Here is a 16,247-nt window from a genome sequence, read left to right on the forward strand (position 1 = left end):
CACCTGCCTCTCAAAATCCTACCTTTTGGTTGCTTGGGTAGTTATTAACTCACTAGCACAGATAAGGCTTGTGTGTGAGGATTGTGGATTTAGGCAATCAGAGGGGAGAGGATTTTATCTATTAGTTGTCTCCATGAGGGTGAGTGTGTATCACATTCCACCTGGAGTGGTTTATTCTTTTTTCCTGAAACCTTAAGAAGCTAGTCCAGCCTGGTTCTGTGTGTATGTCAGGTTAGAGATGGGACCTCAGAATTTCCGTTCATCTCTTATGTGATGTCCGGTCAAGCAACTGCTGGGTTCATATTGAAGCAGATAGCATGTGGTTGTCCTCTCCTGTAGTATTGTTGAAGATCTTTTCAGGTTTTGAATGAACTTAAATATTTTAAAAGAGCATCCACAAAATAATGTGATAATAGGTTAAATTATTTCTTCTTATAGGAAACACATGCCTGTACATCTTCTGGTTTTCTTTTCACATTTTTTGTTGTCCTTGAGGTAAAAATGCAATAATACAGTTTTTTTAAAGCTGGGTTGAATTTTTTATATTATAGCATCAGAGTTAATGTTTAAAAACAAAACTTTATGGTATATCTAAGAAAAAAGTTTCTGTTGATAAAATCATAGCATGTGTAGGGCCATAGGCTTAGAAAGGTGTACATAATTTGGGTGAAACTTGGTTATATACTTAGAGTATTCTCTATAGAAAGTAGAATACATTTTTCTTGGCCTTGGTGTTTATGATTGGTAACATAATAGACCCATGACATTTGCAGGGTGCCATCCAGAGGCCTCTACAGATCCATAAATGTTTTCATGACCCCGCTGAGTTGGAGGTGTTAGGCTGTTGGCTAGAGTTGCTCACAACCTCAGTGCCCTGCACACCAGCTTAGCTTGTACACAACTATGATATGACTTTCAGGATTCTTCACAATTGTCAAAAACAGATCTTAAATCTGTAGTGTCCTAGTGTGTTCATTTCTATTCCTTGGTGCTGGTGGAGAACTGGCAGCTAGCCAGAAACATTTTCAGATTAAAAATTTTTGTTATCCAAAGGATAACCTGTTTCTCTGTATTGCAGAGAAGTTAAATCCAAATTTTATTATGATCTGATAATGCCCAAGTTTATGTTAGCTTTATGAGCATGGAAATGACAGAGGTCCTTATTACTTTTTGAAAGTAGTTTGACTATGGTAAAATGATTCATTTTGATTTTGACTTTTGATTTAGTAATTGAGCAGATAATAGAAAATACTACAAAAGAGGGTGTGCTTCAGTTACACTAGCAGTTTTCACTTTTTATTGCTGTTTCAATGATCTCATTGAGCACAGGCTCTGCTTTATTTTTTAATTGTAACAGCTTTATTGAGATACAATTTAAAATGTAAAATTCAGTGCTTTTAGTGTATTCACAGAGTTTTATACCCAGAATAGTCAATTACACATTTTGATCAAACAAATCAATTTTACATTTTGATCACACTAAAAAGATACACCATACCTTTTATCAATCACTCTTTCCCTCTTTCCCAGTTTTACCACCATGGAGCCCTGGGCAACTATGAGTCTACTTTCTGTCTCTATAGATTTGCCTCTGGACATTTTGTGTAAATGGAATCATACAATATGTGGTCTTTTGTGACTGTCGGGTTCTTTCATAAAGCATAATGTTTTCAGGTTTCAGCTGTATTGTAATGTTCATCAGTGTTTTACTTTTTTTTTTGCCTCTGAATAATATTGCATTGAATGGATATGCTACATTTTATTTGTCCATTCACTAGTTCATGGACATTTGGGTTGTTTCCACTCTTTGGTTATTGTGAATACAACTGCTGTGAACGTTTGTGTACGAAGTTTTTTGTGGACATTTGTCTTCATTTCTCTTGGATAGATACCTAGGAGTATTGCTGGGTCATATAGTAATTATGTTTAACCTTTGGGGGAGCTGCCAGACTATTCCAAAGCGGCTGTACCATTTTACCTTCCTACCAGTAGTGTATGAGAATTCCAGTTTCTCCACAACCTTGGCAGTTGTTATTGTCTGTGTTTTTGATGATAGCCATCCTGGGAGGGGTGAAGAATTATGTCATTGTGGTTTTGATTTGCATTATTCTGTTGAATAATGATGATGATTACCATCTTTTCATATGCTTATTAGAGATTTTTGTATCTTCTTTGAGGAAATGTGCATTCAAATTCTTTGAGTAGTTTAAAATTGAGTTTTTGTCTTTTTGTTGTTGAATTGTAAGTGTTCTTTATTTATCTTGAATACAAGTTCCATCAGATATATGGTTTGCAAATATTTTCTTCCATTTTGTGGATAGTGTTTTCACTTTTTTAATAGTGACCTTTGAAGCTTTAAAGTTTTAAAATTTGATGAAGTCCAATTTTTTTCTTTTGTTGCTTTGTGTATTTAGTATCATTTTAAAGAAACAATTGCCTAACCCAAGAGTAAGATTACACCTACATTTTTCTAATAAGAGTTTTTTAGTTTTAGTTTCTGTATTTTGGTCTGTGATCCATTTTGTATGTGGTGTGAGGCAGAGGTCCAACTTCATTGTTCATCTTTTGGATACCCAGTTGCTGAAAAGACCATTTCCCCCTACAGTTGTCTTCATATCCTTACTTGAAAAATCAGTGGATCATAAATGTGAAGGTTTATTTCCGAACTCTTAATTTTATTCCATTGATCCATGTCTGTTCTTAATATAATCTTATCTTAATCTAATCAAGACTATCTACCAGTCTTGATTACTGTACTTTGTAGTAAGTTTTGAATCAGAAACTGTAAGTCCTCTAACTGATGTACTTTTCATTGTTTTAACTCATTAGTTAAAGCATTCCTGGAAAAGAAGAGGCCGTGACTGGCATAAACCTCACCACTGTCTCACCTTTCTGTTGACAAGAGCCATTTAATAGAGGAAAATGTACTTTCCAGATCACAGTAACTGAACCAGCATATAGGGAAAATGCGTGTGGGGGTTAACATTTTTCAAAGCTATATCATAAAACAGGAAGGCATTGAGATAGAAATTGGGGACAGTGTCTATATAGATGTGATCTCTACCAAGAGCTACCAGTGCAAAAATCTTAATTATTATTACTGATTGTTTTCCTTTTTGGTCATTACAGTAATATTTATATAGCATTTTATAGTTTTTAAGGGATTTTACATATATGATGTCATTTAGTCTTTTCAGCCACCGGTAAAACTCCTGAGGTTCAGTAACTTGCGCAGGGCTTCACAACTAGAAATGGTTGATTTGGATTTAAACCCACATTTTCTGATCTTTCATCTTTTATTTTTCCACATGTGTGACTAGATAGAGAAATATGTTTAAAATTTTCTGGCTAGCTATTTGTGGTTCAGTTAAGAAAAAAAATCAACATACTAGGCATTCTAAGATATCATTTGTACTATGGTTCATTTTTCTGAATCCCATGGTATGATATTTAGTTGGAACATTTTGAAAATTAATTGTTTGAATATAGTGATTTCTCTGACACTCTCATGTGTGTGTGTTTGTGTGGGTATATGTGTTAGTGTTATGTTATTACTGTCACTTGTCCAGGTAAAGGATTTCTTTACATTTGACAGTTAAGTCAGTGTCTGCATATGTCTGCAGTTTTAATGCCAAACTGTTTTCCCCTGTTACTCAGCCTGACTCTAGGTCATGTTCCCCTACACTTCAGTATGTATTGTGGTAGGACAAGTGTAGGCTACAAGAAGATATCCAGGTGAAGATCTGGTTATAACTGATTGAGAGATAAGACATACAGGTGCTTAGAGAACCAAGGCCAGGAAAATGATGGTACTATTGACAGAAGCTGCCAATACCTGTGGCCTCTGCACATCTTAAAATTGATAATGCTTCCCTCTCTACTTTGATTGCCGTGAAACTAATAGCCTTATTTACTCTTGGACCTTAGTAATTAACTGCATTTTGTTTAGAAACCTCAACTCTGGTTGTATGTTATTTTTTTACTCTTTTTTCCTCACCTTATATCAGTTCTTCATTTTGTACTTTCTTATTACATAAAAAATTTTGAGCCACTTCAGAGTCTTTGTGGAGCAAGGCAGATTACTAGTAAGTAAACAATATGAATAACTGAAAGGTGATGTAAGCATGTATTTGTAGCAGGATGCTGGAGAGCCTCTTATGAGGGGTCATTAACATGATGAAATTAAATATACGTTGAGGGCCCACGTTATTTGGATACTGAATTACTCATATCCATCTCTCCTTTCTTTACTACAGATAGTCGAGGAATTTTTACTCACTCCTTTGCTGAAGCATTGAGTGATTTTGCTTAGACTTTACAAAGATGAGTCTTTAAGGAACATTTGAATTGCACTAAGTGGTTAGAACAGCTAAAGATTGTTTGAAGTAGCACCTGTGTTGGAGTAGCACCTGCGTTGGAGTAGCACCTGTGGGCCGGATGGCTGCAGAGTTGGAGTGTGTGTACGAGTGGCTAGGAATGAGGAAGCCTGGGCCTACCTTGTGTTCCACTGGCAGTTCAGAATTTCAGGAATTTCAAACTTGTTTATATTCTCATTTCCGTATCTTCTTTTATGATATTTGGTGTGCACTCCTTCCTTACTGCCACGAGTATATGTATGGTTTTCTTTTTGCCTTTACGTCAAGGCTCACTTTTCACCTGGGGCACAACCAACACAGAGCTGTAAGGGGTTGTTACTTCACAGGGTGAACTTTAGGTGTAATTGTTTGCTGTTGGCGTACCTTTACTTTAAAATTGGACTTGGGGAAGACATAAGTCAATAAAATTGCCAGGGAAATTCCTTACTTTCTTACTTCAAGATGTTACTTTTTTATATCTACCTTTAACCATAGATTTTAAAAATATTTATTTCATAATGAAAGAAAATGTTGAGTGATAAAGTGAGTTTAGTGCCCATAATTTGTGTCTCTGATATGTCATTTTTTCTAATCTTTGTTGCCTTAAGAACAGTACAAGAATGTGTCTGGAAAAACATGTATTAAATGATCACATTCAGATTGTATTTTATAACAGCAGCAGAACATTTTATCACTTATTTTAGTTTTCCCAGTTTTATAACTGGTTATTATTTCATATTTATTACTCACATACTTTAGATAGAAAGTGTCATATTACTCTCTAACATGTAATATTTTAATTTCTATAGCTATTTTATGCTTAAAGATGTCCTGAAAACTATTCTTTAGTACACACAAAGCATTTCTTTACAGTGATTATTACATTCTTTGGCTTAAATCTCTTTTATCAACTAGGAATTATTGCAGATACCAAGTAAGACTTTATTTTGTTAGTAATTTTTATTTTGAGAACAGTATAAATTTGGATTTTTAAATTGAATGTTGCCAAAATTTGCTTTTTGACTTTGTTTTTTGTAAATGTTCATTTAGAACTGTTTATTTAGACTGTCCACATACTTTAGGTTAGGGACTTGATGGAATGCCTTTAAAGGTATAACTAATTACATTTTTATGTGGAAGCAGCACATTATTCTAAAATGTGTCATACAGTCAGGTAATAGGCTAAAATTCACTTTCTCATCCAGCACATAGCAGGTAGACTCTCTTTCCACTGTCTCCTACATGGAAGATGAAGCCTAGTAATACTCTGAAATCACCACAAGGAGAGGCAGAGCCCTCGTACCAGAAGTTCCTGCCTTGGCACCTGCCATTCTGTCCACCTTGAACCCAGCACTCCTTGCTCCCACCCCCCATTGTACAGCCTCTTTACCTGTTTTATCCACTTGGGTGAGAGCTCTTTCTTTAATCTCTGTACTTAAAGTTTTAGCATTTAGTTGATGTTCAGTGTACCTATGAATGAATAAATACAGTTAATTATGCTAGCGGCTAAGAGTTATTGAATGCTTCCAGTGTTCAAGGCAGGGTACTGAGTGCCTTAACTTAACAGCGTTATCTTATTTAATCTTCATGACAGTCTTTGAGGTAGATGCTAGTGTTAGACTGTATTTTATGGGTAGGAAGACAGGCTGAGAGAGGTTAAGTAACTTGTTCAAGGTCACACAGCAAGGAAGAGTCAGAACTAGGATTTCAGCCTTGGTATTCCTGACTTCAGAGCCTAGGTGTTTTGGGGGACTTGCTATGCTGTCTTCCTTTTGCAAAATGGGTACAGGTGAATCAATCCAGAGCAGCGCTTCCCCAGCGGGACTTGCCGTCACGGTGAAAGTGTTGTGTCTGTCATCCAGTGCAGTAGCTCCTGGCCCCTGCTAGTGGCTGTTTAGTACTTGAAGGTGGCCAGTCTAGCTGAGTAAGTGAGTTTCTAATTTTACTTAATTTAAATTTGGGTAACCCTATGTGACTAGTAGCTACTATATCACATAGCACAGATCTAGAAAAATAAGAACTTCTTAAGCTTAAACTTATGCTTAACTTCAGTTTTGGGTCAAGAGTAAACTACCAGGTCATTTTAACCTTTTAAAAGAGTGTTGATAGTTATGTATTTATTTGTCTCCCTCCTACCACTGTTACATTCTACGCCCCAGGGACTGCTAAATACTGTTATTCTTTTTTACAGCATCACACACAGTGCCCTTAATTGAGAAAAGGCCCTTGAAAATATTAATATTGTAAAGTATTGGTTAAATATTTTTTTTTTACTTTTTAACAAAATGAGAGTGATATTGAAACCATTGTTTTTAGATAGACATACAGGATATTGAACCTGGAAAGCTTATGGTATGGCACTCTCCAGTCCAGAGAGAAAACACCAGTTCTCCAAAGATGTGCAGTTCAGTGACAGAGCCAGGTCCAGCATTCAGCTCTGACAGGTCACTGTGCCGCTTACTTCATTGACAGAATGAGCATGTTTTATACAGTTAGAAAATTGAGATACTGTTAGTATAAACAAAGAAAACTGGGAATTCTTACCCATGATCATGAAGTACATATGAAAGAAATTGGGGTTATCTTGTCTGGGGAAGTGAGAGGTCATAATAGCCATGCCTAACTGTTTTCAGGGCCATAAAATGGAAGAGAGGTTAATCTTATTCTGCGTGATTTCAGGGGGCAGAACTAGCACTGCTGTGTTCAATTAGAAGGAAACCATTTTTTTTCCTGATAAAAGTTTTCATCTTCATTCAGAGCTGTCCAGAGAAATAGTGGATGACTTCAGGAGGTAGTATGTGCCCGTCTGTGGAGGAATTAGAGATGAATCCGTTTGCTGTGTCAGAGGGATTTCTGGGTGTCACATGCAGGGTAGTCCTGGACTGGTGTTTCCCAGCTGGTAGGCCCCGGACAAATCAAGCGTATTTTTATTAACTTTTGCTCTTCATGCATGGATGGTGACTCATTTTCCCTCTTTTCTTCTCCTTGGGGACTATTGTATGTCATATATGTAGTTTATTGGCCTGGCTATTTTAGTAAAAAAGCCTGTTTACTTGTTACCAGTTCTGTGTATGAGTTATTAAGTGAGACTTTTATTTCCTTCTTTATTTACAACTTTCAAATTTATAAGAAAATAATGATACATGAAGAACATGAGGAATAAGAGCCTGGTGTGGGGTTTAGGGGCATAAACTGATGCGCGTCAGTTTCATAGGTCCCAGACCGTTGCATGTTGTTTCATAAGCTCTGCTTATCTGACATAGTCATGAAAGAAAAATTTTATTGTTAATCAGGTGCTAACATGAATTGACTGAATCATCTAATGCAAATCTTTCGAATATTCATTTGGTTCAGTATACATACCTTCAAGTCTATCAAACTATGTAACAAACTGTTTGGAATCCTCATGGTTTCCCTCTGCTCCCTTTGGTCTTGGAGAATTTATTGGCTTCCTTAGAAATTGAATAAATACTAACGAAGAAAATATGTTTTATTTGGGTTGCGTTTTTTCTGACATGGTTTTTCCATGAGCCAGAAATCTTAGAATTAAAAAAAAATTCAAGGTTTTAAAGATTTCAAATGACAGGCTATGCTAAAGAAACTACCACTGCTCTCTTCACATGCATGTGGACCACCTGTTTTATTTACGATCTTATTAAGAGATACTTATTTTAAAACTTTTGTCCAATCTTATGAAAAGATGACTGTCACGTCTGTAGGCCAGGGCAGAATTCTGTGGCCTGCTGTGTTAGATAGAGCAGAATGATCTGAGACCTGCGTACAAGTGATGAACTGGAAGAAGGTGGCAGATTCAGCTGCACATGCTGGAGGGAAGCCCTTGCCGGAAGCAGGAAAGGTTTCTGAAGAGTGGCAACCCTGCTTCTTGCTTCAGCAGTTGACGTTTTGGTGTTAGCCTCAAGTCAGCAGGAGATGGAGCCCAGCCCATGCAGTCTTTGGATTCCACATGGTCGGGGAGTGAGCAGAGCAGTCTGCAGGAGGGGTACTAGTGCTGGCCCGAGCCTCAGGCCAGAGACAGAGGTTTAGAACCTGAGAAGGTAGGGCCATAGGGGCTTGGGAGGCAGGCCTCCTCAGCTCAGGTGGGCGGGATTGGAGCGGAGAGGTCCCTCTCAGCTCTGTCTGAGTTAGCTGTCAGATCCCCCAGGATAAGAGGGAAGACTTGTCTGCTTTGCAGGCCCTTGTGCATCACTTCAGTAAGTGCCCTGCCACTGCTTGACTTAGAAATGGTGTTAAGCAGTGCTGTGGTCCGACTTTGCAAACAGCTGGAATCTGAGGTGGGGGAAAGGAACAGACACATTTTAAGAGGGGGCAAAGGAGTTAAATTTACAATCCTGTTGTATTGGTATCAAATCCTTTAGAAATTTTTTAAGTTTTTAAAAATTTTAAAAGTTCATAGAAGAGATGTTTTGTCTTAATACATTGAAACAAAACCTTGTGCATTTTGCTTTAAATTTGAGTGAGGATAAGGCACTTCTGGCACCACCCAAGTGGCCTGGACTTAATCTAAGTGGCTTTAGTTATTGTGGTACCAAAAGAACTTCATTATAAGTTAGCTTTGCCCAAAAGGTAAAATGAACCCCACAGTGTTACAAGTAGTCTTCAGTATTTGTGTAACAGACTTACTCTGTTGTTAATTAACTGTATTAATGGGAAATTAATAACTTACTATGTGGTATAAGGTGAAAATAGAGTATTTAAAAACCATGGAATATGAATTACAGTGTTCTGAATAATAGAGCGAACAAAGTGTTTTAAGTACTAAATTCATGGTAACCTCACCAAATATGTAAATAAGGGTGTTATCAAACATTTAGTAAGTGTTTATCAAAGTGATCATATGGTAGTTATCCAAAACTGATTCTCCTTCTTCAGGTTATATACGGGCCAGATGTGTCCAGCTTTTAAAGCTGCCGAGCCGTTCTTCCAGTTTTTGAGCTCACCAGAGAAGTGGGCCAGTGGGTTGGTTACTGACAGAGAAGTAGAGTTGTACGTGGTTTCTGATGTCATCATTCTCCATATTTGAAATAACCTGTTATCCCTTTTCTTGCTGTCATTTTAGGAAGTCAGGGGTTTGGACTGGGACAGGACCAAGTTGAGTATAGCTTTGTAATTAGCCAGTTGGGGACTCCTGACTGGATTTTGGAGATAGTAAATTTTGGCTTTCTCTGTGGCAGGTGGTCAGAGATGGACATTAGTTTGACACATGTACATTCAGGTGGACATATACTTGTAAAATGCACCCAGTGTCCGTCAGCTTCTCCGCGGTCCAGCCCATCAGCTGGGGATTCAACTGGGAAGTTTTGACTAATCTACAAAGTGCAGACTGTATTTGAGTAAGCACACCTTTCTAGGTAAGAGATCGGGCAGGCTTAAATTGACATTTATGTGCTCACAGCATTAGTGTTACAAGTTAGGCGTGGTCAGGGACTGTGGGCATTGACACCCATAGTCTGCTGAAGGCTTGGGAAGGAGGGGGTCTGCTGACATCCTGGTCCCTGTGGGCTTAGGATAAATGAGGGTCTCAGTTTCTAAGTGCTTATTAGAATTAGGGCAAGAGAGAGCAGAAATGCGTTTTGCCACATTGTTAAGTGGTAGGAATTTGTCTCAGGGATAAGAATAACTTTCATGTTTGACAAAGCAGCTGGTCAGAGATTAATAGGGAAGCCTTTGAATAGGCTCAAAATGGTATTGGGCCCTGAGAAACAGCAAAATAAAACTATATTCTTGAATAAGAATATGTGAGATGCTGTTGTATTGAGAAAATAACTATTACTAGGTTAAGTGAATAATAAAAATAAGCTGGGTAGGATGCATTTTGAGGTTGATATTCATTTCACATTAAACACATTTTCTAAGGGCCTATTATGTGATCAGCCTTGTGCTGGGTACTGGTGGTGCAATTACAGACAAGACAAAAGTGTCTTCACCAGCCTATGCGTCTGTGAAGATACACTGGGACTTCTTGGGAAAAAAAAATCCAAAATGACCTCACGGGGAAGGGGCAATAAACAGACAAGTACAATGAAGAAACAAACAAGGGGTGACTTTGAGAGTGGGAGTCTACTTTTACTTTGGGTTTGGAAGGCTTTTCTTAAGGAGACGACGTCTAGACAGAGAAGTAAATTAGAAAAGATGTTCACTACGTGAGGTGTGGAGGACCCTTAATGTCACGACTTGTGCTGAGACTAAGGCAGACACGTGCTGTGGCGTTGGAGCTGGTGGGAGAGGTCTGGTGTGGCTGGAGTGACGGTGAGTGTGGAGTTTGCCCGGGTATGCTGGGGCACAAGGTAAGATTGCACAGTGAGCCTGGGGCCAGATTGAGCAGAGTCTGGCTTTCGTGAAGAGCGATCTGGCAGCTAGATTGGAGGGGCGGACAAGATTGGAGGCTAACACAGTCACCCAGGTGAGGTAGGTTCTGGACTTGGTGGCAGCAGTGGAGATAGAAAGCGGGTAAACTGAAGTGTATGTTTGATAGGAGAATCGGCAGGACTTGCTGATGGATAGGTGGCGGAGTTGAGGGGAATTTTAGAGGAATGGGAAAAATCAGGTCAGATTTGATTCTGTTGGGAAAATGGCGGTGCCTGTTCTTCGAAGGGGAAGATTTGTGGAGGGAAGTGGGTCGTGAGTTCTGTTTTGGAGGTATTCATTGTGAAATGTCTGTGAGCCATTCGAATGAAGATGTGAAACAGGCAGTTGAACGTGAGTTGGGCAGTGAAGAGCGGGAAATATCCCTCTGAAGTTGTCATCATAAAGATACTTAAATCCACCAGAACTGATGAATTTATGTATGGAAAGGGAATGGAAAAAGAAGAGGACCAAGACTAAACTCTCTGAGACTGTGGCATTTGGAGATGGTAAAGGAGGAGGGGCCAGGAGGGGAGGCAGAAGGAGCTAGCCGCCCAGGGAGTAGGAGGAGGCAGGACAGAGGTCCCTGTGGGGCCGAGAGAGAGCAGGGGAGAGTACTCCGTTCTTGGTGAGTGCGTCTGCAATTGGCCATGAAGTTTTTAAGTGAACAAAAAAGTGGAATACTACAAAATTGTAGTTACTCTCACCACCAGGAAAGTAATAAGAATAGAGACTGTCAAGTTGCACTGAAGTTTCAAGAGTTTACAGTTTCTCTTATAATTTTCCAAGATTATGCATATTACTTATTCAACCAGTTTCCATATTTGGGCTCAAGAGGGAAGGCTTTACTCTTGGGAAGCCCGATGCTGCCCGTCTGAATGTTGTCTAGTCAGGCCGGGATGGCGTAGCTGGGGGCACTGTGAGAACTCGCAGCCCGACTCTGACTGTGGACTGGACACAGCCGGCTGTGCCTGAGTCATATCTGACTGTCTTTCTTCAGGCTAGTGTGCATCTCACCGGAGAAGGAGGCATTGCCGGTAGCGTGTCTGGCTTTTGCATGCGTCTGGCTCCTGTTCTCTTGGGACATGCAATTACGTGTGGTCAATGTACACGCTTCATTTTTGCCACTGGGAAAGAGCTGTCAGGGATGTTATGCTTGGAGAACAGCAGAGGCTACTGTTGAAGCCAGGGTTGGCATAGGTGTACTCTCAAACATTTCCTGTGCACGTGGGCCGTTCCTGCCTGCATCCTGTGTGTGCAGACGCCAGGCAGAGGGTTGTGGAGCCTTCCCTCTGAGGGTGCATCAGCACAGCCTTTTCTCCACTCCTTCCATCGGGATTTCCAGGCCTAGCTCAAAGGTCACCTTTGTTCTGTCATTTTCTCTGCTCTCAGTGCACCCCCAGCACGTGTGTCTTTGAGTTAGAGAGGCAGTCTTGCATGGTGGTTTCTTCTGAAGGGACTGCCTAGGTTTTATATATTTAACCTCTTTGTCTAGTTATATAATTTCTCTATCTCAGTTCCCCTGCCTGTAAAATCCCACTTGTTTGTGTGAGGATGACATGAGTTAATACATGTAAAGGTAGTGCCCCGGCACGTAAGGGCTAACACCGGTTAGTTGTTGATGAAGTTACTATTATTTAGAAGGGTTACGTGCATTTACCTTCATCTGTTTTGAGGATGATGAAGGCATATGACATATATAATTCACTATCTTCTCAATACGGTCTATTGCATATAATAGGTACTCAAATATTTTTGCAGTTGTTAAGGCAGAGAACTTCTGAATGCTTTATTTTTCTCTAAAAAGCTAAGCGTACACGTAAGTAAGTATCTTAGGTGTGACCCTAGATTGCTTGGTTGTTAGTATCTCTTGGTAAAGGTTGTTCGTTTTCGCTGGTATGTGGAAGTCTCATCAGCTGGGCTAGTGTCGGTGAAGAGAAGATGATGGGAAACATCATTAGGAGGTTACGTCGAACATTTTATCACTAAATTAACTTAATAGTTTTTAATGTTTACAAAACTCGTTAATTGAGGTTGTGTTTACTGTCAGCTGAAACAGCTTTTTCCCCTTAAAATATAATTTCTAGTTTTTTATGTTAATTACACTCAGTGTGGGGTACTTTGCATCATTCTCACAGGTATGTGAATCGTCTTAGTTCTTATGTCTTACAGCAAGACCTACTACCATCACTAGTTTTGTAGAATAATAGTTTTTGAAAGGTATAAGCTACTACTTAAGCTAAAAACATTCTATACAATACAGTTCTAAACAGGTTCTTAATATGTTTATTAAACATTCCTCCATGACGTGATTTGGTTTTAAGCTGTCATACAATTTCCTGGGATGGGAGGGGAAATTTTTTTTTTAAGATAAACATTTTCTTTAGTGTTTTCCAGTTTTTCTTTTCTGATGATGCAGTGCGACAGCAATGACTATTTTCAGTGTCCATGGGTAGCTTGACATTTTAATCAGTTCATCTCCAAGTGTGCAGTGCTTCGGGGACCTTGAATAGTGTAAGATGTGGCTTCTTTAGGAGCTTATTACCTTAGCTGTTGAAATAAGGCTGACTCACTTGAAATAATTAGAGAAAAATATTAGGTGGTATACAGAGGAAGTGTGGCATATTGATGTAGTAAGATAATTCATCCAGCAGCCTTGTTCATTTATTCACCAAAAACCTTTTGAGCACCTCTTTCTCATTGGAGTCAGCACCTCTAAATTTTGGTCCAAGATTTGCCATTGAGAAATTGAACAAGTCCCTTATTTTTTACTGAATTTACTCTTGATAAAAAGATAAAATATAAAAATGTGTATGAAGGCTCTTAGAACAAACAATAAACCATCATGTGAATATAAAGAGTTGTATAATGTTAGAGGCAGACCATGTGTATGGCAGCATTTAAAGTAGAACAGTGAAGGCTGGAATAGTTGGGGGGGGGTTCCCATGCTGAACCTTGAAGGGCAGGTGGGATTTTCCCCAAAAAAACATCAGGGAAAGGGCCACTTTTAAAAGCCAATACTCAGGATTGATGAAGTAGTTGGAGAAAGAAGAGTAAGGTGGAAAAATTGTCTGATTGTGTGTTTTTGGAAGATGAAGTGTTCTGCCTGAGTGAATTTGTTGAACAACTGAAATGTATCCTTTCAAGTTTTCAAGTTTTTGTTATTTTATCATTTAGGATAAAATGTGCTTCTAAAATAAGTTTTGCGTTTCCCTGCCCTCTGAAACAGTACACTGAATTTAACACTTTCTTGTTCGTTTAGGACCTTGTTTTGTAATATAGTGATTGATCATGAAACTGCTGAGTTATTGAGGGCTGTAGGGATTTTACCTAATGTCCTATAAAGGATCTCAGGCTACTATCTTTCTTTAAAATGAGATGTATTTTAAATATTGTGGAATTCACCCTTATAAAATGTGTAATCCAGTGGTTTTGGTGTATTCACGAAGTTGTGCGACCTCACCACTGCTACTTTCAGAACATTTTCATCACCCCAGAAAGAAACCTGGCACCTAATAGCATTCATTTCCCATTTTCTCTTGCTGCCAGTCCCTGGCAGCCACTGATTGACTCTCTATGGATTTGTCTGTTCTGGACACTTCTATAAATGGAATCATACATGATGTGGCCTTTTGTACCTAGCATCTTCCACTTAGCATAAGGACAGCATTCAGTTTTATAATAAAACATACTAGTCAAATAAATTAAATGGGATGGGGAGGTTTAAGAGTTCCTATGACTGAGTGCTGGACTGGAGACCTGTCAGAGGGAGGCAGGTAGCAGACAAGGCCGGGTAAGGCAAAGGGCATGTTGTGTGGGCCCCCCAGGCCATCGTAGGAGCCTTAGCTTTTCCCCTGCCATGGCCAAGGGAGAGCAGTGATCTAACTTTGTGTTGTGAGAAGACCACTCAGGCTGCTGCGTGAAGGAGGCTGCAGAGGGGCCGCAATATCCAGGGGTCCAGATGGGCAGCCTCGGGCTATTCCTGAATTAAAAAAAGAGAGAGAGATCCCATGAGAGGAGGAAGGTGATAAGAGAGGGAGCGAGATGAGATCAGAATACATTCAGATTTAGCAAACATTGGATATCTGTAAGCCTGGCACTGCTAAATTGTTGGATGGTAACGCGTAAGAGGTTCTAAAAGGTATGTATATGCGTTTTATCCTTTGGTTGATGATGATAATTGGGCTTTGAGTAGAAAGATAGTTATATACTCTTAATGTATAGAATTGCAGAATGAGCCTTTTGAGAAGGAGTTGGAAAGCAGATTATTATAGTCAACTTCTGATTAGCATGATTTCAACCTTTATTCCCCTTGTACAGTATTGTTCCCACTTCTTCCCAGTTTCCATTTCTTGAGGTAGATAGGGTTTTTGCTCAATGATGCCAGCCTTGTTTTTGGTTATAGTTTTTTTTTTTTAATTGTGGCGCAACCAGTTGAATTTTGAAAATATTATCTGAGAGAGTAATTGTATCTCAGTAATTTCCTTTCATTCCTTACTGCTTACTGTTTAAAATTAGGATAATTGACTAAACAACATTTATATTTTATTAACTGGTAATTCTTGTTTTTCATTTATTTCATTGACAGTCTTGCCTTCCCCCATTTCACTTAAGTTTTGATTCTTCAGCTTAGTAATTCTTATAGGGCCTAATTAATTTTTGTTTTATTTTAAAGTTGTGCCAATACACTAACCTTTCAAATAAAAAAAAATCTTGTTAGGTAAACCACTAACTTGGGCAATGCTTGATGTATGGCAGTGTTTGTAGCTGTACAGCAACGTGCTGACGTTAACTGTCAGTACTTAGTGCCCATGGTACCATGTTTTCCTTCATAGACAGTCAGGATCCAGTTATTTTGTTTAAGGAGAAAACCTGTCATTAAATAGTTTTGTTTCTTTGGTGTGCACACTAGCACCATTTATGATGCTATTTTGAGTCTGCAGGGCTTACTATGTCTGCAGTGAAAGATACAGATAAAATCTGACAGGGTCTCTGGACGTTTTCACCTGTAAGCACTGTACATCTACTATAGGGACACATTAAGCCCTCTGTATTGTTGAGCTGTGATTATTTGAGTTTACTGGATAGCCTAAGTATTTTCTCTGCTTACCTGTGTTCACTTGAGTGATGATGGAGCACTACATAGATGTACTAAATGAAGATTAATAATAGTGAAAATTTATTGTATTGATTAGCTAGTCAAACTGATGTTAACAATTAAGATTAAATTTTATTGTTTAAAATTTATTTTTGTTTAGCTCTCTGTAAAATAAACCCTATCATTTAAAATTTAACTTCTGTATCTAGCTGCCTATGCAACACTCCATTTGAATATTTAATAGACACCTCAAAAATATTAACTCCAAACCTGAACTCCTGTTCCCCTGTCATGTCATCTTCATCCACAGTCTTTTCATCTCAGTTAATAGCAACCCATTTTTCCAGTTAGCAAAAAAAACTTTGAAGTCATCTTTGATTTTTTTCTTTCTCTCTTCACTCCACATCCATCCTGTTAGGACATTCTTTTAG

General features: G+C 38.7%; 1 protein-coding gene across 1 annotated transcript in view; it reads left to right on the plus strand.

Moving 5' to 3' along the window:
• The window catches only part of LOC105095616 (ubiquitin-conjugating enzyme E2 E2), a 326,379-nt gene that overhangs the window by 18,881 nt on the left and 291,251 nt on the right, over positions 1–16,247 (plus strand). The gene's annotated exons all lie outside the window — the stretch shown is intronic.

Source organism: Camelus dromedarius, chromosome 2, assembly GCF_036321535.1.
Source record: "Camelus dromedarius isolate mCamDro1 chromosome 2, mCamDro1.pat, whole genome shotgun sequence".
Lineage (NCBI taxonomy): Eukaryota > Metazoa > Chordata > Mammalia > Artiodactyla > Camelidae > Camelus > Camelus dromedarius.